General features: G+C 47.0%; 1 long non-coding RNA gene across 1 annotated transcript; it reads right to left on the bottom strand.

Moving 5' to 3' along the window:
* Positions 1–27582, bottom strand: LOC130255282 (uncharacterized). The gene is made up of 5 exons (XR_008840889.1): positions 27493–27582; positions 23268–23349; positions 11480–11617; positions 4565–4682; positions 1–1076 (listed from the first exon to the last, which is right to left on the bottom strand). It is a non-coding gene; the product is annotated as an uncharacterized LOC130255282 (long non-coding RNA).
* Positions 27583–27837: the final 255 nt, after the last annotated feature.

Raw genomic sequence — 27837 nt, 5'->3', positions numbered from 1 at the left:
TTTTATTAGCCAGTATTAAATTTATTACATGAGTGAAAGAAGCCAGTCTAGAACTCTCTAGATGCTCAGATGTACCTGCCCAGATCCTTCCTGGGTTTTCCAGCAGTGCCCTACACTGCCAGTGTCGACATTGCAAGGTCAGGAGTTCAAGGAAAATGATGCTGGGCATTCCTGGAAATTAGGACTGTATCCAAGTGCTTGAGCAGAGATGCAGATAAACTTGGAGCAGCTGAGCCTGCAGCAAAGGATCTTTGGATCACTGGGGCAGAAGTGTGGGCATTTCTTTGGCCAGGGATCTTCTGCTTGCGGGATGGAAATATTGCAAGTCCCAACCCCAAAATCACTGGAGCAAGGTGGAGATGATAAGCTAGAAGAAGGGGATTTAGAAGATCCTAGATTTTCTAGGTGCTCTGTTGCTTCCTGCCTATGTTTTGCAGCCCCATAAGTGTTTTGGGGGCAGAATAGCTGCTCCTGGGGAGCAGCACCTGGCAGGGAGCTCACTGCAAGCAAGCGCCATCCCTGTGAGCTGAGCATCCCGGCTGGTTTTAACCCCCAAAACTTTAGTCCACGATGAATTTCAACTTCCCAGACCTTGCCCAGAGGCCGGGGATCACTCAAAATGGCAGCAGGCAGCTCTGGGGAAAGCAAACCCCGGGGCTCAGTGGGACGTGGCGGGATAAACAGCCCCAGCGAGAGCCCGAGTGCGCTCCAGCTGTGGGATGATTTATGGCACAGCAGGAGCACGGCTTTTTTTTCTTTTTTTTTTCCCTTCTTTTTTTCCTTTTTTTTTTTTTTTGGTTAAACAGAGCAGATCTGAACCAGATGTGTAACCTTTATCTCCGTTGCTGCGGAGGAGAGAGAGACGGGGGAGCAGACAGGGAAAAGACATTCGAGTTTTCCATGAGTGGCTGCTCTGCTGCCTCCCAAATCCAGCTCGTGAAGAAAAATGAGCCCCAGCAGCCAGGAAACTTCTCTGTGCTGGACCCTGTGTTTTGTTTCTGCCCCTGTTGCCGAGACAACCGCGCTGAAATAAAAGCGCGGCCGGCTGCGATGACCTCAGTGCTGCTCCAGAAAACCTGAAATTATAAAGATTATAACCCTTTAGGTCACATCTTTATGTATAGGACGAGCCTTGTGCTGTGCTCCCCAGCTGTGGGGAATGGGATGAACCAGTTGTGGATGTCCAGTACGTGAAGGGAGCCCAGAAGAACTTTTTACAAGAGCCTGGAGTGACAGGATGAGGGGGAATGGCTTCAAATTGACATGAATTAGCTCAAACTGAAAGAGATTAGATTTACATTGGATATTGGGAAGAAATTCTTCCCTGTGAGGGTGGGCAGGCCCTGGCACAGGGTGCCCAGAGAAGCTGTGGCTGTCCCTGGATCCCTGGAAGTGTTCAGGGCCAGGTTGGATGGAGCTTGGAGCAACCTGGGATAGTGGAAAGTGTCCCTGCCCATGGCAGGGAGTGGAACCAAGATGATCTTTAAGGTCCCTCCTGACCTGAACCATTCTATGATTCTCTGATTTTCAAATTCATAGCTCCATGCCTTGCACCCAGGGAAGCACTCTAGGAATAATATACAGCTCTCTCACCAAAAATTATTTCCAAACCTGGGATGAAAGCACCCCAATGTGCTGCTGGGAATCTCTGAGATGGAAGTGTCCTACTGGGCAAAACCAAATAAGCTCTTGAAAAAAAAAATTATTGAAATTATTGAAGTATGTATGAGTTAATATATATTAATAAATATTTTATATTTACGCCTTACAAATGGGCCCTGCAAGAGCATGGTAAATGAACTAAAGAGGAACTGAAAGGCCTGAAGAAGAAAAAAAAGAGGTTGTTAGGGACAGAATCAGTAGTTTGTTATTTCTAAAATACTCCTCTGGCTTTCCAGCAGTGATTAATTCGGCAGATGGGGAGGTTGCGTTGGAGGTTAATGAAAAAAAATGAGCATTAGATTGACTGGAATATTGCAGAGGCCATGACACAGCCTTTGGAAGTCAGTGCAGCACTGTGGCTGCTCCTCTATAGAGTTTGGATTCCAGGCTCCCCTGCTGCTTCCCTGCTCCAGCCCTTAGAACATCCTTCCATTTGCTGATGGTAAATCTGGGGTGACAGCATTACCACTCACTGTCCAGCAGCTGAAAATTTAAACTAGCTCAGTTTGGAAAGGCAGTATGCTCACTCTCTGCTCACATATTTGTCCCTGGAATTCTCCTGATTTTGGGGGCAATAATGGTTTTCTAGGTAAGAAGTGTTAAAAGAGGAGTTTTGCAGCAGGAGGGTTGCATGCAGTGAGCCTGACCTTCCCCACAGCTCCACAGATCTCATGGCATTGCATTTTCCCCCAGTTCATGTGTTTTTTAGAAGCTGCTAGAAATGAGAGATGATTTTGGAAAAGCCAAAATCCTGCCTTGCAGGGGTCTCTGCATGGCCCAATGGGTGAAACATCCAGACCCCTGGATTCCCATTGTTTGGAGTTATGCAGGGATGGATTTTGGATTAAACACCTGACAGTGTGATGCACAACAAAAAAGTTAGAGATATAGAAGCTTTTTCCAAAATAATCACTTAAAATCCCCACCTGCATTGTAATTCTCCTTTTCTCCATGTCTTCTCATATTCCATCCCTTTTTTTTTAGGGTTTGTAAAGCAACATAGCTCTGCAATGGATGCAGGTGGTCCCAGACTGGCAGGGACATTACATTTAATGCTATTTCTGTCTCAGGATGTATTATGGAATGCCTTTTCTCCCCCAGGATGGAAACAGCCATGGTAGAAAGGCAGAAGGGCACCCCCAGAGCAGCCTGGAAGCTGCACCCCCTCTTCCTACCTTCAAAGGCTGCAGGTTGTAGTGTCTCAATCTGGGATCAAAAGCAGCAAGTTGGGCAATGGGAAACCTCCCAATGGAAATGTTACCCTGAAAAACCACAGTGGAGAACAGCCACAGCTCGTCACACAGGGGTATGACACAGACTAAGCAAGGAGAATTCCAATTCTCTGACCACTGTGGGACTATCTCTTGAAGCTGGCCAAGTCAGAGCATCCTCCCAAGGCAGCCCAAAGAGCCCCTTTTTGTCCCCTTCCCAGCAGGACAGGGCAGGTGAGCTGGGTTTAACCCCAAGCTTTAAAGGCTTTGTGAAGTGGTGGTTTGGAAGAGCCTAAGGAGACCTGAAGTGTTTGGGATTAAAGCCAGCTCCATCCTGGAAGTGGAAGGTGAGAAGGGAAGCCAGGTGTGATGGCTGTGCAGGGCATGGGGTTAACCTCAGATTAAACAGCCTGAGGAGGAGATTGAGGTCAGGCCTCACTGGGAGCAGCTCCTTGTGACAGGGACAGGAGCCAGGGATGGCTGGAGCTGTGGCAGGGAGGGTTAGGTTGGATATTAGGGAAAAGTTCTTCCCCCAAAGGGTTCTGGGGCACTGAACAGGCTCCCCAGGGAATGGGCACAGCCCCAGGCTGACAGAGCTCCAGGATGGGGTGTGGATATAGGGAAAGGGATGGTGACCCTTCCCAAGCAGGGCTTGCAGCTCCCTGTCTCTGGGAACCAGCAACTGTCACCTCCACTCAACACTCCAGGTGTTTTTTCACTTTTCCACAGCTTTTTTAACCCCTCCATTTGACCCCTCTCCATTCAAAGCCCCCACTTTGAGCCCCCAGTCCTGCTCCAGGTTTGGGTTGGATTGGGAAGACTGAGAACTGCTCATCCTTTCCATCCCTCCTCTCCATCCCTCCTCTCCTGCTGCTGCAACAGGCAGCAGCTGGAACGCTGCCTCCCTTTTATAATCTTATTTTTGGGAATAAAAAGGCAGTCCTGCTTGCAGTCTGGAGCCAAGCTCCTTGCAAAAGAGCAGGCTGTACTCTGGTCAGCCCAGTGCATTGTCCCTACAGCTGTGTCCCATCCCAGGAACATCTGATGCTGGTGGTCACGTAAGGATGGGGAGGAGAACATCCCTCCTGCACGTTTCCTGTGACAGCCTGTGGCAGGAATGCTTTTCCAAGGGGGCTGTGCTGATCCCTGGATGCCCATGAGGCAGTGTGGGCTCAAATCTTTTCCCAGATGGGTTTCCTTATGCAGGGGCTGCTCATCCTGACTCACAGGATCACAGGAGGGTTTGGGTTGGAAGGGACCTTAAAGATCATCTAATTCCATTCTAATTTCCCTTGCTACATGCCCCACAACTGTGCATCCCACCAGACTCCTCCAGGCATGCCAGAAGTGGATGTGATGAGTTTTCCCAGGCTCAGCAGCAGCATGGGAGGATCCCACTGCCAAAATCCACCACCTCCCCAGGAGTTTTCATCATGCCTTTGCTCCCTTGGTATTTCCAGCAGGCAGGGAGAGCTCCAAGCCACATTTCCAAGCGCCAGAGGCACAAAGTAGCTACAAAAAGTTGGCACAGCAGTGAATGTTTGAGCCTTCCCTCGGATCTGGGGTACCACAGGGTGAAAAAAGCCCTTTGGCAGGTGCAGAGTACAGAAGGTAAGCAGAAGGGATTTATTTCTGTGGAAAATGCACCTCCTAAATGGCTGTCTCCTCCTTCCCTACGTGTCCATCCTCACCAGAAATCTCAGGAATTTCCATGGCAGCACTCTCAGGAAATCTCTGCAATTCTCCCAGACGTGTCTACGATGGGACATGGATTGCACAAGAAGGTCTGAGAGCTGGGGAAGGTTGAGTCTAGAAAAAAAAAGAGAGACAAAAATCCTGAACAACAAGGCTGCTTGGAAAAAGCAGTCAGAAGTTTGAAGCACATCCAGACCACTGCTCTGGAAATCAGGCTGAAAAGTCTTGTGACATCAGGCTCTCTCAGGAGGTCTCTGCTACTTCCCAGCTGTAAAGGCCTGGGAATGTTGCTAGCAGCCCATGTTTGACTTTGGAAGAGCTGGAAAAGACAATGCTGCAGTGGCCAAGCAGCAAATCATAGAATCACTAAGGTTGGAAAAAGTCAGGAAGGTTGGAAAAGAACTCCAAGATCATCGAGTCCAGCCTTGAACCCCACCTTGTCACCCAGCCCAGAGCACTGAGTGCCACATCCAGGCATTCCTGGACACCTCCAGGGATGTGAGATCCTCCCTGGGACCCCCTTTCTAATTCCTGACTACCCTTTCCATGAATAAATTCTTCCTGATGTCCAACCTGAACCTCCCCTGGCACAGCTTGAGGCCATTTCCTCTCATCCTGTCCCTTATTCCCTGGAGGAAGAGGCCAATTTTCTCCTGGTTCCACCCTCCTGCCAGGGATTTGCAGGCTGGCAATGAGCTTCCCATTGACTGGCAAGCTCAGAACTGGGAAGCACAAACCACAAATGCCCTCCACAGGTCATAGATTTTCCCTGAAGGTCCAACAAGGCCCCTGGCACTGCAGTTCCAAGTGGGAACTTTTGTTCTCAGACACAACTGGCACCTCTGAATTTCAAGCAGGGCATGTTTGAGGAGTTAAATATTTGCATTTTTTTTAACTGGGCACAGGCTAATTCTAAGGAGCTGGAAGTTTATGGAGATGTTGGCAAGCCACTTGTAAATGGATTGGGATGGTTATGGATGGCACAATCCCTTTGCTTTTCCCTTGCACCCCTCCATCCAGGAGCTGGGACTGAGCCCACGCTCAGCCTGCAGCCAGCTTTTGCCATCCCTCCCCAGAGCCAGCAGCACCAAGAGCACTCTGGTGCTGGGATCAGCCCCCACAGGTCCCAAATGTGGCCAGCACTGGGCTGAGCAGCATCTCCAGCCCTCCCACGCAGGTCCGGGATCCAGCCGGGAGCTGCATGAGCTCATGGCTGGCGAGGCAGCACCAGAAAAAAGAGGGCTGGAGAGGAAAAAGGGAAGGGGAAAAATAGAGAGAGAGAAAAGGAAAAAGGAGAGTGCATGTGTATTTAATAATTTAGAAGGGGAAAGGGGGGAAGGAAAGAGGAAGCGTAAAAAATGGGGAATGGGAAATGTGAAAATAAATAAAAGGGAGAGGAGGAAGGAAGGAGGAAAAGAAGAAAAGGGAAGAGGGAAAAGGGAAAAAGAGAAAGGGGAAAATGGAAAAGGAAGAAGGAAAAAGAGAAAAGGGAGAAGGAGAAAAGGAAAAGGAAGAAGGAAAAGGAAAAAAGGGGAAAAGGAGAAAGGGAAAAGTAAGAAGGAAAAAGAGAAAAGGGGAAAGGAGAAAGGGAAAAGGAAGAAGGAAAAGGAAAGGGGAAAAGGAGAAAGAGAAAAGGAAGAAGGAAAAAGAAAGAAGGGAAAAGGAGAAAGAGAAAAGGAAGAAGGAAAAGGAAAGGAAGGGGAAAAGGAGAAAGGGAAAAGGAAGAAGGGAAAAGATACAGGGGGAAAGGAGGAAGAGAAAAGAAAAGGAAAAAGAGAAAGGGGAAAAGGAGAAAGGGAAAAGGAAGAAGGAAAAAGAGAAAGGGGAAAAAGAAAAAGGGAAAAGAGAGAAGAGAGAAGAAAGGAAAAAGGAAGAAGGAAAAAGAGAAAGGGGAAAAAGGAAAAGGGAAAAGAGAGAAGAAAGGGAAAAGGAAAAAAGAAAAAAGAAAAAAGAAGAAAAAAACGAAAAAAAGAACAAAGGAGAAAGAAAAAAGAAAAAGACAACAGGAAAAAGAAGAAAGATAAAATTTAATAATATAATAATAATAATAAAAAAAAAAAAGATAAAAAGAAAGAAATATCTTGAGGCCAAGTCCCAGATCAACAGCAACTCCCAGAGGGAGAAGGAGAGGGATGGGGTCCAGGTCAGGGTAAAAGGAGCCAGTTCTCTGCTGAAAACAGTTCCCTTGCCAACCCCACAAACTGGGGGGAAAATAACCTTAACTTCATGCCTTTTGAATGCTTTGAGCCCTGTCTGTATTGAACACATGGATGAGCAGGGAAATATCTGGAGCTAAGTGGCAAAAAGGGAACTTTTTGGATTTCAGGGACCTCTCTGCTCACTGGTGGGGATGCAACAACAGCAGCACTGGCTCAGACAATGAGGGATGCAAGGAAATAACCCATCAGTGCAGAGCCAAGGGGTTGTAGAGACCCTGGTGGCTGGGCTTCCCTCTGGGCTGGTCAAGACAAGGGGATATGAGGCCATGAATCCCTGAAATAGAGCTGGAAGATGCCCCTGGTTGATGTTACAGCTGCTGTTCCTACTCTGGTGAAAAAAAAAAAAAAAAAAAAAAAAAAAAGACTTTTGTCAACAGCCCCAAATTTAATCTTCCTGAGATCACTGCTCTGGTTCCTGCACACTTGGGATGGCATCATGGAGCAGGATCCCATGGGATCCTGTGGGGCAGCTCATCCTCTGCCTCTCCACATCACAGCCAGGCCATCCAGGGAAAAACATCATTACATTGTCCAGAAAAATTCTACAGATATGGCAGCAATGTGATTCTTGTGAGCTCAGCTACCAAAACCTCACCTACCCCACCTTGGTAGTCCAGCAGTCCTCACCCTACCCCAGGATAAACCTCAACCACCCTCTGGGAATTGGGAAAACACCTGCAAGATAGTTTTATCTGTACACTCCCTGTGGGGTCCAGCTCAGAGGACACCCATGGAGGGGGATTGTAAACCCAGAGCCAGCAAACAAAACTGGTGATGCCAACACAGGGGGACTGAGAAAAAACCCAACCCCAGTGTAGCTACAGCCACAGCTGCACTGTGATTTTTCTGGAATGATTTAATGAGCAAGGCAAAGTGGAAAAAGAGGACTTTCTCCCCAAACCCAGCCCTGCTAATATCTTGAAAAATGTGTGAGGAGCGAGGCTCAAGCATGTTTGGAGCCATCTCCCATGAGAGTGGGAATCAGAGATGTGCTGTGGGGAGCTTGGGGTGGAGCAGGGGCTGCTCCTCCATGCATCCATCCGCTGCAGGGATGTGATCCCACCCTAAAGTGGGAGACTGGCACTGGGATGGGGCTTTTCCATCCTTCCTCCCTTGACTTTGCAGCTTTCTCCCCATGCCTTTCTAGCTCACAGTGTTCCCACATTATCCCAGCCCTTAACCAGGCTGCTGAATGACTTTTGATTCCCCTGCAGCCCTACCAACGTGGCTGATCCTGAGGAAACAAGCCAGCAACTCCTCCAGCACTCCCAGCCCTTGGCTCTGCTGCTTTCCACAAAGGCAGAGGTTGGTACTGGTTGATCCAAGGCAGAAATTCGAGTAATTTCCTCCAATTAGTACCTTTTTCCTTTACTTCACTGACACAGTTTTCTGCAGAGAGCTTTCTGCAGCATGTGGTGTCTCGTGTTTTACAGGGATGGCCAAGCACCTTCTTGAAATAGCCCAAGCTGAGCTTAAAGGAACTCAGCACTTTCTAGTAATACTTAATCTAATAATACCTTAATATGGGAAAAACCTCAAGCTCTAATTTAACTTTGCACCCTCTGATTCCCTGGGGCATTTGCCATAGGAGAAAACTGCTTGTTCAGAATTCCTTCTGGAATTTGAGCGGCACGGTGCTGGCTCAAAGCGTGTCCTCAAAAGCTTTGCTCTTTGGCTGCTTTCCCTGTCGTTTTTTCAGATGAAACAATATTTTGCAGCAAATCAAAGCCAGGCATGAGAGCCTAACTTTCCTGGCAGCCACTTGGGGTGTGAAGCTGGCAGGTATCTGCACTCTGCTGGGCTGTGCTGGATGAAACACCCCTATCCCACTCCTGATCCCACCCAGAGCTGAAAAACTGGGATCAGCCCTCCCCTAGCAGACAGGAAAAAACAAGTTTTTCCATGAAACAGCTTTAAAGCAAGCAGATGAGTGAAAGTCTGACTGCCACGCTTCTCACAGGGGCAGGAAAATTCCCAAACCATGAGGAGAGGGGGGAGATGCTGAGCTGGCAGCAAGATTTCCCAGTTCCATCATAGCCACAGATGAGAATCAGGCAATCCCCAGGGATGTGTTAGCAAGGCCAAACATGCTGCACTGGGGGGTGGCATGGCTTGGACACTGTCACTGTGGGTCTAAATGTCAGCCTGATACAGACCTCTCTCCCCACCCATGCAATAGATCCTGTTTCACACCACTGCAAAACTGAGTTTGCCTCCTCTGGTGGCTGGAACAGACTGATTCAGCTCAGCTTTAATGTTGCCAGGTGTGTAACAGCACAAGAGTCCTGCAAAGGTCTTTAAAATTCATTAATTTAAATTTCATTCATTTAAAGTTAATTTAAATCCTGCTCTTGCCTGGAGCCACGTGGGTGCTGCTCAGTTCCACGTTCACTGGGCACTAACCAAAGTGTTGCTGAAACACACCAGCTTTGCCCCAAAATCCTGTGTCAAAGAGAGCCAAAGCCTCTCTCCTGACTCCTTATCATCCTGCTTTCCCATAAATGCTGCAGCTGCCCCTTCACTCCCACTATCATCAAACAGCAGCAAGGATAAGAAGGAATTTATTGCCATGGGAGCCTGATCCTGCTCTGGCAATCACCAGGGTAAAAAAGAAAGACCTCAGAAAGGGGTGGTGGGCACTCAGTGACTAAAGGGAGTTGTCTGGAACCCTCCACCATCCCAGTGCAGAGCAGCAATGCCACATCCTTGCTTTAGAGCACCTCTTCCTTCTGTAAAAGCTGCTTTTATAGCCCCTGATGGCTCAACTGCTTTCCTCACTTATTTTTCTGCTGAGATTATGTTATTGAGTGGTTTATTTGCCTGGCACAAAATGCTCACACACACACACACACAAAAAAAAACCCAAACAAACAACACAAGCCAAAACTAACTTTGCTATTTCTATATTTACTTTTTGGCCACATGCTTCCAAAACAAGAGTTTTGGACACCTTGGGTGGGGACTGTTTGCTGTTACAGGTTCGTGCAGCCCCGAGTGCACACAGGGACATCCTTCCACAGGGCCACAGCACCAGCAAATCTCTGCCATGGAGGAGAAGAAGATGGCACAGCTTGATCACAACTCCCTCAAATGAAGCTGGCTGGATCCCAAAAGGTAAAGCCAAGGGGTAGGAGATGGATGGTGGGAGGCAAGGATGGTGCTGCTGATGACAAAAACCTTCCCCCAGTTCAGTCTCCTCATCCAAGGGATTGGTAGCAGGCAGAAAACTGTCCAGGCAGTGGGGTGACATGGATTTTCTGGGTCCACATTAGTAAGAGGAGGTGATGCTTGGCCTTTTTTGGTTTTGCCTTTTCTTTCAGCACATTCCAGAGCTTTCTGCAGCGTTTGCTGGGGCCTGAGCTGAGTGCAGCTGGAGCCAAGCCCACTGGAAGATGCAGAGGTGGGACTTGGTTTAACACAAAAGTGCCAGGGTGGTGTTTTTCGAAGCCTTCCATTGGTTTTTAGGAGAACATGGACAAAAGGCAGGTCCTGGACCAGTGTCAAGGGATACTGGCACATTCCTCCAGCCACTCCCAAAGGGCTCTGGAAGAGCTCAGGGGAACTCAGCCCCTGTAAGGCCAGCATGTGGCTCTTACAAGCAAGGTCAGGTATGTCCCAATGCCTTGGCATTCCCCATCATCAGCAGGGAGAAGGGACAGAGGGATATTTCTAATCAGCACTGACTGCAGGTTTTTAGAGCAGGGACTCTCCAGAGTCACTAAGCAATGCAGAAGTGAGGTACCTACTTTGTGTTGTCCAGGACTTCACTGTCAATGCCACCCTTTTCTTATTTTTTTCTTGATTTTCTTAATTTTTTCTTGAGTTTCTTAATTTTCAGGTTGTTGCTGAAGTCTCCCAAGCCTGCACTGTGCCAGACACTCACTGGGAGATCTTGGACCAGCAGTTTTCATTGGATCCAGCTTTTTTTCTTTTGCATTTACTCTTTGCTCTTGCTGCTGCTTCTGACCAGTACCGGGAAGGGCTGGATGGTTTTGGTCCCCCAGATTTTGCCTGAGGTTGCTCATTTTCATCCAGTATGCAAAACCCCCTCCTATTTCAGATGAGAGGCCTCAGCATTTCCTTCAGCCCCTGAGCCTCTCACATGATTGCACTGGCACAGAAACCAGAAAAGTTTAGTCATGGCCTCTGTCCATCCTGTGCCAAGGAGGACAGAAATGAAAACAACCCCATTCAAAGCCAGTTGAGGGACTGAATCCCAGCCCAGGGCTAATGAGCTATGGACACAATTAGCCCAGGAATCCCATTAGCCACACAGACACCTTTCAGTTCAATAAAAGGAAACACCAATGCAAAAAACCTGAAGTTTCAGGCCAGTGATCGAATTAGAAAACCCCACAACTTGAGGACTGTTAAAAGAAGTTTGTGTTATTGAGTATTTCACAATTTTCCCAATTTTTCTGTATCAAGGAAATGGCACTGATCCTCTCCCCCTGCAGCAGCTGATGCTGGAGATCTCACCTCCCTCTGGTCTCCTGCTCCAGCCTTGCCACTGCCCCTTGGGAAGCTGTGCTTCCACCTCTGCCTCAGCTCTTACAAAATAATATAAGTCAAAAATATAAGTCAGGAAAATCCTGATATTGCCTTAAGAACAGGAGTTTTAAAGAAAATTTGATGTAATCCTTCTAATGCTTCTATTCCTGTGGGCATTAGAGGTTTCATGCTGAAACTCACCTGTGAATCCTCCTTCCAGGAGGAGTGGAAACTCCTGGGAAAACAAGCTGGGATTTCAGGGCAGATCCCAGAGCTGTGTGTGAAAAGCAGCTCTACAATCAGTGACTGCTGCAGCTTTTGCTCTCATTTCCCTTATTTCTGAAAGAAGAGCAAAAGAAAAACTGATTAAACGTTCCCTTGGTTCTGAAGCAGAAATTCCTACTCAGTCTGTTGACACCACCTGAACCAGTCACTGCCGAAATGAAGTCTTGTTATTGAGGAAGGGCAGGCAAAATTCAGGTTTCTCAACACCTTTTATCCTTGGCATGGATAAAATGCCAAGCTGAGCTAGACTGCCATGAAACTCCACATGATGCATCACAAAAGGGAGGAGTTTTGCTCCAACAAGAGGTTCACAGAGACCATCATCATTTTTTGGGAAGGAAATGAGGGAGGGAGAAAATTCTGGAGTGGTAAGTGGGCAAGTCATGATCAGAGAGAACAAATGAATATGGGGAAAAGTTCAGTGGAAAATAAGAGCTTGCATTGGTCAAAATGATGGGGAAACTCACATGGAAGGAGAAGCAATCCAAATCCCTAGCCCTTAAATGGAGAAAAATGCTGGGATACATTGGAAGCAACATCAGGACAGATGCTGTCCACAAGCTCTGGCAAGGCAGAGGCCACAGGATTGATGAGCTGTGGGCAAGACACTCTGCTCCTTCAAGGACATCTGGGAAGAACTGGTGTTTGCTAAACAAACATGCCATCTGGCTAAATAACTCCTCTGGAAAAACCTTCAGGATACAATCCAGCTGTGGCCACTTAAGTGGGGGGGAAAAAATAAAAATAAAAGAGGTAAAAATTGTGGGAGCAGAACAGGAGCAGCACATCAGGTCTCACTGCCCAAAGCCTTGGGGCAGGGCTAAATGGTGAGTGTAATTAAAACTAAAATCAAAATAAACCTGCAGCCTTAGAATGCCAAGCAGAGAAATGTGGGATGGGCATGCTCCTCTGGATGGAATGATGGATCATTCCCAGGGTGAGGAGTCCCATGGAATATTTGGGTTTCCTCCACTGGCACCTATCTGTTGTATTCCCCATGGATGGACCTTGACTGCTCTTCCCTTTGGAAGAAGAGTCTTTTGCTGCTTAACCATGCAAATAAACCCCAAATATGGGATTTTACAAGTTCCCATTTTAACTTGTTGTGCTAGCAACATGCCTGAAACATTCAAGCCCCAGGGAACCTAACCAGAAGAGTTTGGATCCCAGAAAACAGCATCTTCTTTTCAAGGAAGATACATTATTTAGGTCTAAAAATTACATCAGGGGGAGTTTATAGGGTGCAAAGTGCCCTGGGACTTGTCAGAAATGTAGCAAACAGTGCTGTTCTCCTTCCTTTGGGGGGACAAGGGACACTCTGCAGTCACTGCCATCCCTTTGCTGCTCTTGTCCCCAGTCCTCAGCCAGGAACAGCATTTGGGGATATTCCCATGTTAGGAAGTGAGCTGCTAGTTCAGTTCTTCTGGCCAGCCCCGATTCGTGCAATTTGACACTGATGAGGGACAGAGCCCTTGCACAACACCCTCCACTGTCTCCAGCACTTCTAGTTCTCAGCAGACCTTTTGTGCTCAGTGATGGTTGCTTAGAGTACTTAGAAAGGCAAGATGCAAGGAGTGATTCTAGTGGGAAGTGTACCTGCTCAGGGCTTGCAACAAGAGGATTTTTAAGGTCCCTTCCCACCCAAATGATTCTGTGATTCTGTAATTTCAGAACCACCCTCTGAAAAAATATCATGGAGATGTAAAATACTGCTTTGAGGCATTTCCTGGCTGGTAAAGGATGTGGCTTTGATCTGGGCTGCATCACAAACCAGCCCTGTGGGGCAAACCTTCCTAAGTGAATTCCTCCAGCTTCCTAACACTGGCTGAGCTGAGCTGTCCCACCAACACCTGCCTCCAAAGAGGCACCTCTGAAAAGTGGCAGCACAGGGCACATGGTGTGATGGGACCATCAGAGATGTGCTGCTCTCCTTCCCCTCAACCTGGAAGGAAAATTGCTTCCATCATCCAAAATATTCCAGCAGCGGATGTGGCTTCCAGGCCACCAGGACCACAGAGCTTGGGATGAATTGTCCATCACTTAACTGCCCATAATGAGCTCCAGAGAGCCCCTGCTCAGCCCCAGGCGTGCCAGGAGGGAGGGATAAAGGGCTGGAAGCTCTGGGATCAGGCTGGTTGGAGGCAGGACATCCACACTTGGCCCAGGGCAGGCGCTTTGATCTCTCTGTGTGTGCATTAATGTGCAGAGCGGAAATATCTGGTGGTCAGCTGGGACAACATACAGCACAGCTGGGGACCCTGGAGGAATCTCAGGCTTTCTGAACTCCTCTGGATACTTCCTTCTTCCCCCCTCCATACTCAATTTGGTTTTATTCCTAAAAAGTGTTTCTTTTCCCAGGGAGAGATATCAAGTTCATGATGTAATAGCTTGTGGTAAGGGCTGTTCTTTAAGTCAGTGGGGATGTGCAGTCAGAGAAACATGAAAAACCATGCAGGAAGTATCTTTAATAAAATCAGCCTCCTCTCACTCAGCACAAAGAGCTGATCTTTAAATCCAAACTCTGCCTTTACATACATCAACCCCAAATTTGCAAACATCATTTGTATGTGCCCAGATTAATTGTGCCTGGCTTCAAACAAGAAGTTTTGCATGTTTTACTCTATTTACTGCAATACTGAAGTTCTGAATACTGTGAGGGTGGTGAAGCCCTAGCATTAGTTGCATAGAGAAGCTGTGGCTGCCCCTGGATCTCTGGAAGTGTCCAAGGCCAGGCTGGACAGGGCTTGGAGCAACCTGGGATAGTGGAAGGTGTGCCTGCCCATGGCAGGGGGTGGAATAAGATGAGCTTTGGGGTCCCTTCCAACCCAAACCATCTATAATTTTGTGATTTATTTCATGATTAAAGCACAAATAAGCTGTTTATAAGCTAGGCTGACCACTACCAGCCCAAAAAGAGAAATTAAGATATTACAGAGTCCTTCAAAGCTCCTGAAAGTTAAATGCCCATCTAAGCTTCTACGTGCAGGACTCTGAGACTGATGGAAAGAGAAAGAAGCAGCCCCAAAGGGTGAGTCAGTCTTTCCAAAGATAGGTGGGAGGAAAGCATACTTGAGCAAGCCTTACATTCTCTTGGGAAGGCAAATCCCACTTTGCAGTATTTGATGTTTTATGCCAACAATACAGTAATTTCCAGGAACCTTTTGCCCTTTTTTTTGCAACATCTGCAATGTCTTTGGGAGCCTTGTGGAAGAAAGGGCCTCTTATCCATGAGTCATTTGGAGGAAAGGGAAGCCCCTTGGACATGGGGATGTGGCTGGTTCACAGGGCTGCCTGGAAATGTGGAAAAGCCATGGGCATGGAAATCCGTGCAGGGACTGGGAACAGTGACCAGTTAGGTCCTGAGCCAAACCAGGGCAAGATTTTTGCCCAGTGAGTCTGATGACCATGTCTGTGAGCCAAGGGGGGAATTTGACAGGAATGTCACCAGAATGGTAGCCACAGAAATTGCTGGCAAAAGGCACAGAGCCAAAGGAGTGGAAAGAAGGGAGAAAGTCCCCACAGAGTCTACCCCATGTATTCCCTTCCCATCAGCAAGTGGGTATTTAATAGGCCAGGGTTTTCCAACCTACTCCTTTTCATCCCTTGAAGAATACCACAGGCTGCCCTTAATTCAAGCTTTCCTGACAGAAATCATGAGTTCAGGTTACATGGGAACATTGGCACTGAGGTTTCAGGGCACCCAAAATCTTGGGGCTGAGGACCCATGGTGCCTGTGCCAAGGCATTTCACTTACATACAAGACTTGGGAGAGAAAGCCAGACATTTTTGGCTGAAGTTCTTGCATTTCTGGAGGCCTGAAAAGCCTGCAAATGGCCTCTACAAGGTCACTTCTGGACACTGGGAGAAGGAAGTGGCAGGGAGCAGTGACTGCCCTGGGTTTGTGGCTCCATGAAAATGATATTTTCCATGAGATGAACACATCTCTCCATCGCTGCTGGTGGTCCCCACCCTGACAAGCAGCTCAAGGCTATTGAATGAAGAGGTGGAGAGATAAACCACAGGGGCTGGGTGGCCCATCTGAAATGAGACTTTCAGCCATCCTTACCTCTGGTTCCTCATCCAGGGGAAAACAAGGCTGTGACAGCATCAGGAAAGGCTTCCCACACGCAGGGATGTGTGAGTGACTCCCATATAAAGTGTTTGGGGCATAAGTTTTCTGCATTTTACATGCTGGCATCTCAGTGATGTGAAGAGGAGGCTGTAAAGTCAGCTAAAAGCACTGGGCCATGTGAAAAAGAAAGCAGTAGCATGGATTTCTCTCTGGGGAAAAAAGAAAACCCCAGCAAAACCCAGCAGATCTCAGAAGTTTCTTGGGTAAAGAGAGCCCTGAATATCAGCACAGCTGATATCCTGTGCAAACCCTTACCTCCTCCTCTGGCTCCAGTCAGAAATTATATCTGAACCTAAGAAACACAAAAAAAATTCTAGGATTTAGGGTTGGGGTTTAATTCTTTTGATGGAAAAGTGTATTTATAAAAATAAAATAGTTGTCCCTGGGTACATCTGGGAGCACTGGAAAGAAGTGAAAAGTGTCTCTTTGCAATCCACTAGCAGGAATTACTTCTTTGTGGCTCAAAGAGGAATCTCCAAAGTTAAAACTGGTGTTTTTGTCAGGACAAATGCCTCTTGGCTTTGAGTGGGAGCTCCAAAGAGACAGAGGTCTATTTAGTCACGTCACTTGACCTCCTGTTTCTCCAGAGTTTTAGTTACAGAACGCTGCTCCCATGGATTTGCTTTGAACAGCACATCAGAAGTGCTCCTAGTGGAGGAGTTAGAACTATATTTGGTTGCAGAGGAAACTGTTTTTCCTAGAAAGCTCAGGGAATGGTGAAAAAAAACCAACCCCACTCCAAACAACACAAAGAATAGAATGGCTCAGCCCAAACATTTGGTAGGTGACACTTGAAGGAAGCAGCCCCTGGCAAGCTGAATGTTAGAATGTTATCTTAAACCAGATTATCCTAAGCCTGGGTAGCTGCAATATGGGCAAAAGCTGGAGGATGGAGTGCATTTCTCAGCACATGGAAAGGACAAGCCCTTTCCTAAGATCATTCACTTCAGGATCTGCTTTACATGTAGTATCTAATGATCCCGAAAAAGGCAAGACATCACAAGCACAAAGGCCAGCATGAAATGCCCCCAGGCTCCTGGATTTCCACGGTGGGGGAAGCTCCCAGGCAGGTCTCCTTGAATAATTTAATAGGCAATTAGAGCACTCTGAAAGCTGCTGCAGGGCTGTCTGTCTCCAACCCCCTGTAAATCTGTCCCGAAGCACTGAGTAACTCCCTCTAATTCCTTACAGGGGACTGCAGGACATCTCCAGGGCAGGCAGGGCTTGCAAACTCCTCTCCAAGCCAGACTCCACTGCAACAGATTCCTGCTTGGGTGGCTCCATAGATATTCCAGCCCCATCCCTCCTGTTGCAATCTGGCTGCCCAGTCCTTGCCAGCTTCACCCAGATGGAGTCAAAACTCTGCTGGCAGTGAAATCAGCCTCTCCTCTGGATCAACTGGGATAGAGGCCATGCATGAGCTGCAAAGATGCACTTCTTTACCTGAGCAGGACCAAAATAAACTGTTTTAAGTCCTTTACTAATCCCAAGCTGGGCTTTAAAGTTTGGAACAATCTTGGTAAGCTTCTGACTGTGAAAAAATTAAAAAAATATGCATGTACTATCCATCTTTCTCATCTTCAGAAAATAAGAATGTTGGATGGGGTGAAGCTGTTGGGAAAACACTTTCATACAGGATCATGTAAATTAAGTTTCAAGAAGTTTCAAGAGAGGGAGGAAAAATTCTGTTTCCTCAAGGAAAGGGCAAAGTTTTAAACGGGACAGAGTGGATGCTCCTGGAAGAGATTTACAAGGCCTTTCTCTACAGAAGGCTGGGATCTGGGGAAAACATTGGCAAGGCAAAATGGAAAACACAGGTAGCACCTGATGGATGCTGTGTGGGAGTTCTGGGACCAGTGTTCATGGTTTCACCTCCCTTCGATTCCCTGCACCACCTCTGGCAAATAATTGCTGTCTCCATTCCCAAATCCCCCAGGTTATAATAGAAGGATTAACAAAATCCCTCTGCCTCTGTATGGCATCCAGTGAAACCCCCCTGGGTGAAGTCAGGTACATGTAATAATAGATATAAAATCAGCAACATTAAATTACTGCAGGTTCTTATTGCCAGGCCACTTGGATGGTGAAATAGGTTTATACAGGGACTCTCACACCAGTGAAATAAATGCATCCTTATCTCTGCAAAAAAAAGAAGCACACTCATGTGGGTTGGGAGTAAAATTTTTGGTCTCTGGAAAGCCTCAGTATTTTTCTATAAGCTCCTAGAAAGGCAAATAAAATGGAAACTGTTGAAAATATTCAGTAAATTGCTTAAAAAAACACCGAGAAATATCAGTATAGTTTGCTTTAGTAAAGCTGTTTTTTTTTTTTTCTGATAGCATAAAAACTCTTCTCAAAGATGTAGAAATAGTTTGGTGCACTAACAGCTAAGCAGTAGAACAGGGTATTAATTAATTAATATACTATATATATACACTATAGTATAGTACATAGTACTATATGCTAGACTATAGTATAGTATATATATTATAGTATAGATGTACTATAGTATTAATATATTATATATTTATTATATACTATATATATAAAATAATTAACATACTATAAAAATCACACAGCCTATAGCATACTGAAGTCAGATTTTGATAAAAGCATCTCCATCAAAAAGGCAAGGCACCACCAAAAAGAAAAAAAAAAAAAAAAGAAAAGAAAAAGAAAATAAATTTTTTGACAGTGTCAAAACAAGAATTGTTCTGTCAAAGCCAGCCTAGAAAAACTCAGCTCCCTTTCCTGGCTGCAAATGAAACATCCAGACATTTTTATCACAATGCCTCCCACTTGAGTCAGATTCCTGGTAACTGATCCATGAACACTGACTCTGAGGCAGATGTTGATGTCCCAGCTGTCCCCCAAGCACCCACAGCTCCCTAAGGACCACAAAGGATTTGAGCACAAGTGGCAGCAGCACTGAGTGGCCTTGCCCCACGAAAGAGCTTCCCTGAGGTTTCAGGGGTGATCAGATCCAGGTGCTCCTGGTAGGATTTGCTTCCTGCTTGGAGCCTCTTGCTAACCTCTGAAACACCCCTCCAAAGGATAGCGTGAGGATCCCAAAGCAGAGTCATTCCACTGGCTGCAGCTCAGCTTTGCAGAGAGCAAATGAAATCCAAAGCAAACCCTTGAGCACTTCATGGAAAGATTCCCACTGGCTCCAGCAAGCTTTCATTTGGATTTTTTGGGCTGCAGCCCAACACACCCAAGCTCTCCAGGTGGGTTTGAGGGTTAAGGTACCACCTTGGCTGTAGATGGAAGCAGTCCCAGCAAGGGGCTGGGAGGGATCCCTGCTTGGCACACGGAGGAAAAGGTGGCTTAGAACACATTGTTTTTGCCTTTGTCATGCAAATAGAGCTCATCTCCCTGAGAGCTCAACAGCTTGGAACAGCTGTGCATCTTCCTAAAGGCAAAAAGCTGCTGGAAGCCACTCCACTGGAATGTTTCACAAAGCCCTGCTCCCTGCTCTGTGCTCCTGCATTTGTGAGCATCATATCTGCTTGCCTACACGTTGTAGGCTGCACAAGTATTTTCTATTTCCTGGCAATCCTGGAAACCATTAATGACCTCAGAGCATCACAGATGGTCTTGACCTGATTGAGAAAAAAACCCCAAAAATCACAAAAGCAGGAAAATTTGCAACACCTGCTTAGAGAGCCCAGCAGTCCAGAGGGACCCAGCTGCTCTGGGGACACTGTGGGCTGGGACAAAACCTTCAGGGAGCTCCCTCTCGGAGCAGAGACTGTCCTGTGGCTTTTTGTAAATGTGCCTGGCTAATCCATGCTGGGATCTGGCAATTCAGAGGCAAATTGTGGCTCCTTGTCCCTGGTGCTGTGAGGAAGACGTGCTCACTCCCTCATTTAAAGGGATATCATGGCAGCAGCTACAACTGGGAGATGGAGAAAAAAAAAAAGAATACCACCCCATTTAACTGCTGGAAAATAGAAGCAGAGAAGAGCTTAAAAGGTTGGCTTAAGGTTGCATGGAAAAACCTCTGGCAGACCATGATCTGAACATGCAGTCCTGAAAGAATCCCCCATCCCATCCCATCCCATCCCATCCCATCCTATCCCATCCCGTCCCGTCCCGTCCCGTCCCATCCATCCCATCCCATCCCATCCCATCCCATCCCATCCCATCCCATCCCATCCCATCCCATCCCATCCCATCCCATCCCATCCCATCCCATCCCATCCCATCCCATCCCATCCCATCCCATCCCATCCCATCCATCCCTCTGACCCCAGCATGACTCCTGCCCCGGATCTGTCCTCCTCAGGGTGCCAGCAATCCTGGGGAAACAGGATTTCTGGAGAAGAACTAAAGGGTGGAGTGAGATGAGACTGACTACGAGGGAATTGGGGATTATTATTATTATTATCATTGTGGTGCTTCAGACTTTTTTTTGGTCTCTCTCCATTTTCAGCTTTACAGATGGAGGAGGAACTATGGCTATCAGCTCTGAAGCTTCTCCCTGGCACTTTGACTGCTGCCCTGGCTCTGACCCCTCTTGGAAGCAGAGCTGGGAAGAGAGGAATCAGCAGCTGTGAGCAGCACAGCCCTGCAGCTTCCTGAGCCTCTGTTCCTCCCTAGGATTGATACAGGGCTTACAAGGATACAGCCATCCTTGGTCCTGACTTCTGGAGCAGCTGAGCCCCTTTTCACCTCATTAAAACCCTTCTTAGACAGTCAGCTCATCCAAGGAGGCATCTAAAAGCAGCCAGGTCAGCCCCCACATCTGACCAACCCTCCTGTTTCTTGATTCTAATTTGCAACAGCCTCTTTATTCCTGTTTCTCATTTCTCTTGTTTTTGGGGGGCAGCAACCCACCCCTTCCACCTCCCCCACATAACCCTGGGGGCAGTGGGTGCTACCACTGCCCAAACAACTCCAGGAATTTCACAGCAGAGCTCTCTCAGACTCAGTCTTGCCAGTCAGAATTGTTGGTTCTTGGGACTGCTGTAACATTTTAAGGCCTCACCACAGAGCTCTTTTACCTCAGGGATGTCACATGGATTCAATCATCCCCCAGTAGCCACCCCCAGTTCTCCCAACAGCTGCACAGAGAGGAAAATACCCACAGCCGTGAGTCAAACAATAACAGCTCAAAACTCCCAAAGTCTAATTCTCTCTGTCATTTGGGGCTTTTTCCCAAGTCTGCTGACTGCCTGGGACTCTTCCCACTGATCTAAAAGGTTAGGGATTGGCTAAATACAATTAGGCAGGGACTGCATCCCCTCTAGCTGCTGAAAAGCATCTGCCTGCAAGGTGAACATCTTGCTCACCACATGCTACAGGATTAATTCCTGCTCTCCCTTCTGCTCCCCACCTTTCAGACCACACTGCACAAAGTCCTCCACCAGAGCATTAAACTTCTTCAGGAGCTTGGGTTAAAAAACCCTCAGGGAAGGTTTTTGGTCATAGCTTGGGGTTTTTGTTTGTTCTTTTCTAATTGGTAAAGCCCTCCAACAGCAATTCACTGTGATGCTCATGGCCCACTCAGAAAGCAGCCTGAGGAGCCAAGGAGCAGAAAAGATAAAAGTGAGAGGCTGGAACCAAGTGTCAGGGCCTGTGGAGCCTGAGATTTGCAGAGGGAGCCACAGGAAGGTCAGCTCTGCCTCTGGCAGTGATGGTGAGGAGCATCCTCAGGAGAGGTGATTTCAGCTCCTGGCTCTGACACAAGCCTCCTGCCTGACTTGGCCAACCCCAAATTCTCCCCCTTTATCCAGCATTTCTTCTGCTCTGCCTTGTCACTGTGTCCCACAAGTTTTATGGAGGAAGGGTGAAGTTAGGCATGTGCTTTCTGGGCATTGCTGTGCTCCCCAGCAGCTGCTGGGTATGAGCCCAAGGTCTGCCTTGCTGGGAAACTGCAAATGCCCCTTCAGCCCAAAGAGGATCCTGGCTCTGCTTAGGTTTTTTAAAACCAAATAATTATTAAAGACATGCCTCAGCTATTAGTGCATCATTAATCAACATATCACAAATAAAGAAGCTTTTTTTGGCTATTTCTCTCCAAGAAACTATTCTAATTGTTCATGACTGCTTGGCCTATATTCTTGTGATGTGCTTTCTTGCTGTGTGCTTTTCAATCTTGTTTTGTCAGAAAAATAAAATGTGTTTTTTACTATAAAGGAATTTATCTACATTGGGGAAGAGTTTTTTTTTCAGATCTGGAATAAATTTTCTAGTTAGGGGAAAGGGAACATATCCCAGTACATGCAGTGCTAACCTGGGGAGCAGGATAAATTTTGTTTTATCCATCCACTAACACTGAGCAGCACTTCAAAGAAACCCTTCCAAACCTTAAAAAAGGGTTGGGGTTGACTCAGATATTGGCTCTAGGATGCCATTCTCTGCCCCCATTTTCATCTGGGAGAAAAACAAGCCCTTTCCAGATCCTTCCAAACCCCAAAAGAGGTTGGGGTTGACTCAGATATTGGCTCTAGAGTGCCATTCCCTTCTCCCTTTTTATCTGGGAGAAAAACAAGCCCTTTCTAGGAATGTTTCTGAGATGACTCCCATAATCATGGTACAGAAAAATCTGTTCTGAAAGCAAGACCCCATTTGGTGTTGATTAGCCTGAATACTCACAGTGCAATCAAGGCACTGGTGGTGAGCCAAAGAGTGAACCCAGAGAGCAGCTATCAGCATTCCTTCAATGGGAGAAATGGCCAGCATGCTGGGAATGGGGCAGCTGAAGGGATTACAGCAGGTGTGGGGAGGATTTCAGCTCTGCCTCCTGAGGAAAGGAGGCTCAGGGGAAACCTTCTCACACTAAAACAGCAGCCAGGCAGGGATGAGCAACTTTTCCTAAGCAACAAGCAATGGGATGAGAGGAAATGGCCTCAAGTTGTGCCAGGAGGAATTTCTGCATGGAAAGGGCTGCTCAGGGAGGTGATGGAGTCTCCATCCCTGGAGGTGCCCAAGGAAGGTCTGGACATGACACTCAGTGCTCTGGGCTGGGGACAAGGTGAGCATCAGGCACAGAATGGACTTGATAGCCTGTGATGTCTTTTCCAACCTAAATGATTCTGGGATTCCATGATTCTTTAAACTGACAGATGGCAGGTTAAGGCTATGGATTAGGAAGAAATTCCTCCCTGTGAGGGTGGTGAGGTTTCCCAGAGCAGCTGTGGCTGTCCCTGGATCCCTGGAGGTGTCCAAGGCCAGGCTGGATGGGGCTTGGAGCAGCCTGGGACAGTGGAAAGTGTCCCTGCCCATGGCAGGGGATGGAGTGAGATGGGCTTAAAGGTCCCTCCCAGCAAAAACCATTCTGGGATTCATTCTAGGATTCATTCTGGGATTCTCTGGCTGCTGCTTTGGTTTCACAGAGTGAGCCTGGCCACAGCAGGAAGCAGTGGAAGGTGTATTTGGGAGGCCTGTTTCACTCACAGCCACCTGTCTGTTGCCTCTCCCCTTAATGTTGTATTTCAGTGGGATACCTGAAGCCCTGGCTTTCCTTATCCCAGCTGAGGGAAGGAAAGACAAGGATCTTGTAGGTAGTGTGGCCTTACACCAAGCAAATCCTTCATCTTCCTTGCTCAAAAGGGACATTGAGCTCACCAGTTTTCAAGCAGTTTCTCTCCCTAGTGTTTCATCCTTCCCTTCCACTGTGAAATACCTCATGGTTACTTCCAGCTGTGACCTAAAAAAGAAACAGAGCTATATTCACTTTTTATGCATTTCTTCCCCTGCTCCTGAGCCAGCGGCAAAACTTCATGAGCTGATGTTTTCCCCTTCCCATCTCCCTCGTGCCCTGAGATTGCAAGAAGTATTTGCCTCAGGATTTCACACACTCAGCCCACAAGAGGTGCTTGGTCTCTTAGGCTGTGCACATGATGCTGTCCAGGTCTGCCCACAGTGATTCCCTAGAAAAGTGGAATTGCAGGAATTGCATCTCAGCTGCTGATAGGAAACCAGTTCCCATCCAGTGCACGTCCCCAGGGAGAGATTCAGGGCTTCAAAACTGAAGCCAAAAACCAACAGACAGGAAGAAGAGTTTCTGTTTAACAAAGAGAATGCTCCTGAGGCAGGCTGGGGTGAAGAGGAGGAGGAGGGAAGGGCCTTTCCAAGACTCTACCATGGAAAGGGAAGAGCAGCCTTTTGTCTCCTTCCCTTATAATTTCTGCAGGTTCTTTGAATATAGATGAACATAAGTGACAGACACAGAGCTGAAGGCTCCCTGGCAAGTCTGCTGCCTTCATATTTCTGTTTCCACCATCACAATGCCAAGAAAATCCAGATTTGCACCTTCTCAGCCATGTATACATTATTAACAGGGCCCTGGGGATGCACAATTCCTGCCATAAAAGCAAATGTCAGCTAAGAACAGTTAATTCTATTGACTAGGAGGGAGTAACAGCACTTATTTTTGTTAGCTGGCAATATCTAACCCTTTAAATGATATCAGATGGGCATGAGTCAACAACTTTGCCTCCAATAACAGGCCACTCAGACTGCCTAAAAATAGATTATACTTTCCCTCTTTCACATAAAGCTACACACAGCCAAGGGATCTGCTGGGGACAAGCACACATTCTCTCCTGGAACAAGGGGGTATTGAAGTAGCTGTAATTCCCTCTAATCCCTTCCTGCCAGAGGGGCCACTAAAAATACAGGAGCCACCGAGTTGCTTTAGCTCTCAGTGTGCTGGGTGGTGCAGGAGCAGGGAACAGCAGCCAAATTCTTCCTATCTCCTCAGTCTCAGCTAGAAAAAAAGAAAAAAAAAAAAAGCTCCAAAGCAGATGATAATTAAGCTCTTAATATTTCCACTAGATTTCAAACAGGGTTATTTTTACCACACTGATGTGCAGAGCCAGGAGCTGCACAGACTGGGAGTGGCAGCTCTGTGCTGCTGCTGACACAGCTGGAGCCTGCACATCTGGGACAGGGAGAACTTCAACAAAAGTTGGCTTTCCACTCAGAATTCAGTTTTGGCTTTTGCCAAGCCAGGTGATATTGAGGACACTGCCTTATTTTAATCAGCTACAGGAAAAAGCTGTATCAACTCCTTTTGAGAGGATGCAACATTTGCTAGCTGGGACTCAAGAAGAGGCCCCTGGAGGAGCAGAATTGAAGTTCAGCCTTTCTCCAAGAAATGGGCTCAGTCACACATGGTTTGTGGCCCTCTGGGCCAGCCAGCAGCAAGGAAGTGAAACAGCATTCCTTAAGCCAATGGAGAACACAACCTTAGGCAGATAAATCCACCTGGGCTAAATTCTGGTAGGAATTCTAATCCAGTAACCACATGGAGCCTTGTTGTTCAACAAACCACATCATTTTATACCCCCCTCCCTCAGCACCATCTTGATCTATTTACATTACAAATATTTCAGACAGGAGTCACTCACTTCCTTTATCTGCAAGTCTCATTCTCACATCATGTCACTGATCAGAAGCTGAAGTTCCCAATCTCTTGGTTAAAATAAATAAGAGAAATATAACTTACCAGTTTTTTTTTTTTAATCTTTTAACTCTACAGACTAATGACATGGATTTTAGGACCAGGAAAAGAAGGAATTGTTCCCTGGAGGGTGGGCAGCCCCTGGCACAGGGTGCCCAGAGCAGCTGTGGCTGCCCCTGGATCCCTGGCAGTGTCCCAGGCCAGGTTGGACATTGGGGCTTGGAGCAGCCTGGGACAGTGGAAGGTGTCCCTGCCATGGCAGGGGGTGGAATAAGCTGGGCTTTAATGTCTCTTTCAGTATGTTACTGTGATAATTTTGGGAAAAACCTGCTCTCTCTAAGACCAATGTCTGCACTCCAGAGCAAAGGTGATTCACAAAATGTCCTGATACTTCAAGGCTCATTTAATTCAAGATCACACAGGGATATATCTGAAAAAGCCCATCTTTTGTTCAGATTCCATCTTTTGCACAATAAGCAGAGGCAGGAGCATTCAGGCAAGTTCACAAGAGGTCTCTGTTCCCACACAGGGGAAAGTTTTATGTTCCTTTGGGTCTCCTGTTGGGATTTCCCTTCTTGTCCTTAAAGAGGATTCAGGATGGTGAGTGCTTAAAACCTGGCTTGATCTGTGGGATTCTACAAAAATCCTGTTGTTGCTCTGACCCTGGTCCCACAGAAATTGAGATTGCTCACCACTTAATTCCACAGAAGGGCAGTTCACAGGGTGAACTTTGGAAAAAAATCCCATCCTCCATCTCACAGCTGCTAAAGGATTGTGAAAATCTCGTTCCCTGCTGCAGGCCATAAAAGATGAGCTCACAAGAGATGACATGTCAGAAGAAATGTCCCACAGAACCTGGGAATGATGATAAGGAGATTGAGATGATGGAATTAGGTCAGAAACTTCCTATTCCTCATCATTTGCTGAGGGCAATGAAGGTCCAGCTTGTACTACGAGGCTGCTGGGGGGTTAACAGTACAGGATTTTGCAACAGGCCACAGAAAAATTCCCAGTAAGTGAGCCAAGAAGAATCAATCCTTGTGTCACATACTGTATGTACTGGGGCAGGGTGACCAACTCAGCTGGGAGTTGAGTCATCCCAACCTGTTGAATGGGATCCAAAGGTTTCCCCACTTGGGCTGACAGAAATAGGCACATCTTTAACAACTCTCCGATTGCAAGGCAAATTTCCTTCTGTTGCAGCTCAGGGCAGGGTCATGTTGCACCACAGAATATATATCAGTCACAGTTCAGAGCCTGTGAGATAAAGTCATATTTCTCTGCATTTGTGCTTTTCTCCTGCCCACAGGGTGAGTTTGAAATACAACTAAGATTTTTTGCATTAGTCAGAGATTTCAGCAAGACCTGCACCATGAGGAATGGGAAATCCAACTCTCAGAGAGCTGTGCACACATTGTGCACCCAGAGTAGACCTGGGCCTTCCATGCAAGAAGCAGATTCATTTCTGCCTGAATGTGCTGAGAAATCCCAGTAGCCACCCCAAGAAGGGGAAGCCCCACATTGCTGGAGATCATCAGCACAAAGGAATTCCAGAGCCAAGGAATCCTCAGGAAGGTGTGGCTGGCATGGAATTCAGCCCTTAGAGCTGAAATGAATGAGCAGAATCCACTCATGCAATGCTCTAATGTAACACCAGGCATGGAATAACAGTGCTCTGAGACACTGTGCTCCCATCTGGAGCAGATCATCCCACCCTGCTGTAGGATGCTGTCTCTCCTGGGATTCAGCACTGTCCCACACACCCAGCCCTGACAGTGGGCACTGTCATAAATTCAGAGAATAAGGCCAGAATGAAGCATCACATTACCACAATCAAATACTGGTTTTAATCCAGTTGCCCTCCATTATGCCTCTCTTTCCATCTTATTCTATAGTGCACAAGGGGTGAGGAATAACACGTGGTGAAACATACAGTGCACTGCACAGTCCAAACTCAGGCACAATACAAAAATCAGTAGAAATGTCATCTTGTTTTACTCCCAAGCTAAAATCTTTTTCCTCCCAGAATATTATAAATTACTTTGGAAGCTGTGGACTGACTCTGAGATCCATAGACCATCACAGACCTATATAAAGGAAAGGAAACAAATACCTAAGGAGAAATACTGAAGGAAGGAGCAGGAGACACTCCCAGGAGGAGGGAGACAGTCAGACCTCTTGGGGCACAGCCTGCTCAAGAAAGCTGGAGGCTTTTTGACAAGGAAGCTGTTTGTTTCTTTTGAGGTCATAGCAACAGAACATCACAGACATGGCATGTGAGTAAAGCACAAGTTTTCCAAGGAATACCTTTCTCCAAAAAATATAATCAATTTCTCATCTTAATGGAAGAAAAAAAAAACCAAAAAACCCCAAATCTATACAAACCTGCCAGGCCAGGGAGACAACACTATCTTCCTCCAGCACATCTTCTGTTTTTCCAGAAGCATTTCCCAGCTGTAATTCCAAGGCGGTGAATCCTCTCATGCTGGGAGCTGAGCAGCCTGTTCTTGAGAAATACAAATCACAGATAAGGAGGTGACCCAGACAGTTCTCAGAAACAGTAAAAACCCAATGTTTGTTTGCTTTCAGCTGCTTCCTCCAAGCCATCCCCATGGCTGCTGCTGGGAACTGATCCAAAAGAAAAGCCATTATCCCACAGCAGCTTGGCAGGTAGCTCTGGTCCCCCTTCCTTGTCACAGCCCAGCAATCCCCCAAGCCTGGACCAAGAAA

This window comes from Oenanthe melanoleuca, chromosome 7 (assembly GCF_029582105.1).
Source record: "Oenanthe melanoleuca isolate GR-GAL-2019-014 chromosome 7, OMel1.0, whole genome shotgun sequence".
NCBI lineage: Eukaryota > Metazoa > Chordata > Aves > Passeriformes > Muscicapidae > Oenanthe > Oenanthe melanoleuca.
This window is presented reverse-complemented; position numbering and strand designations above follow the sequence as displayed.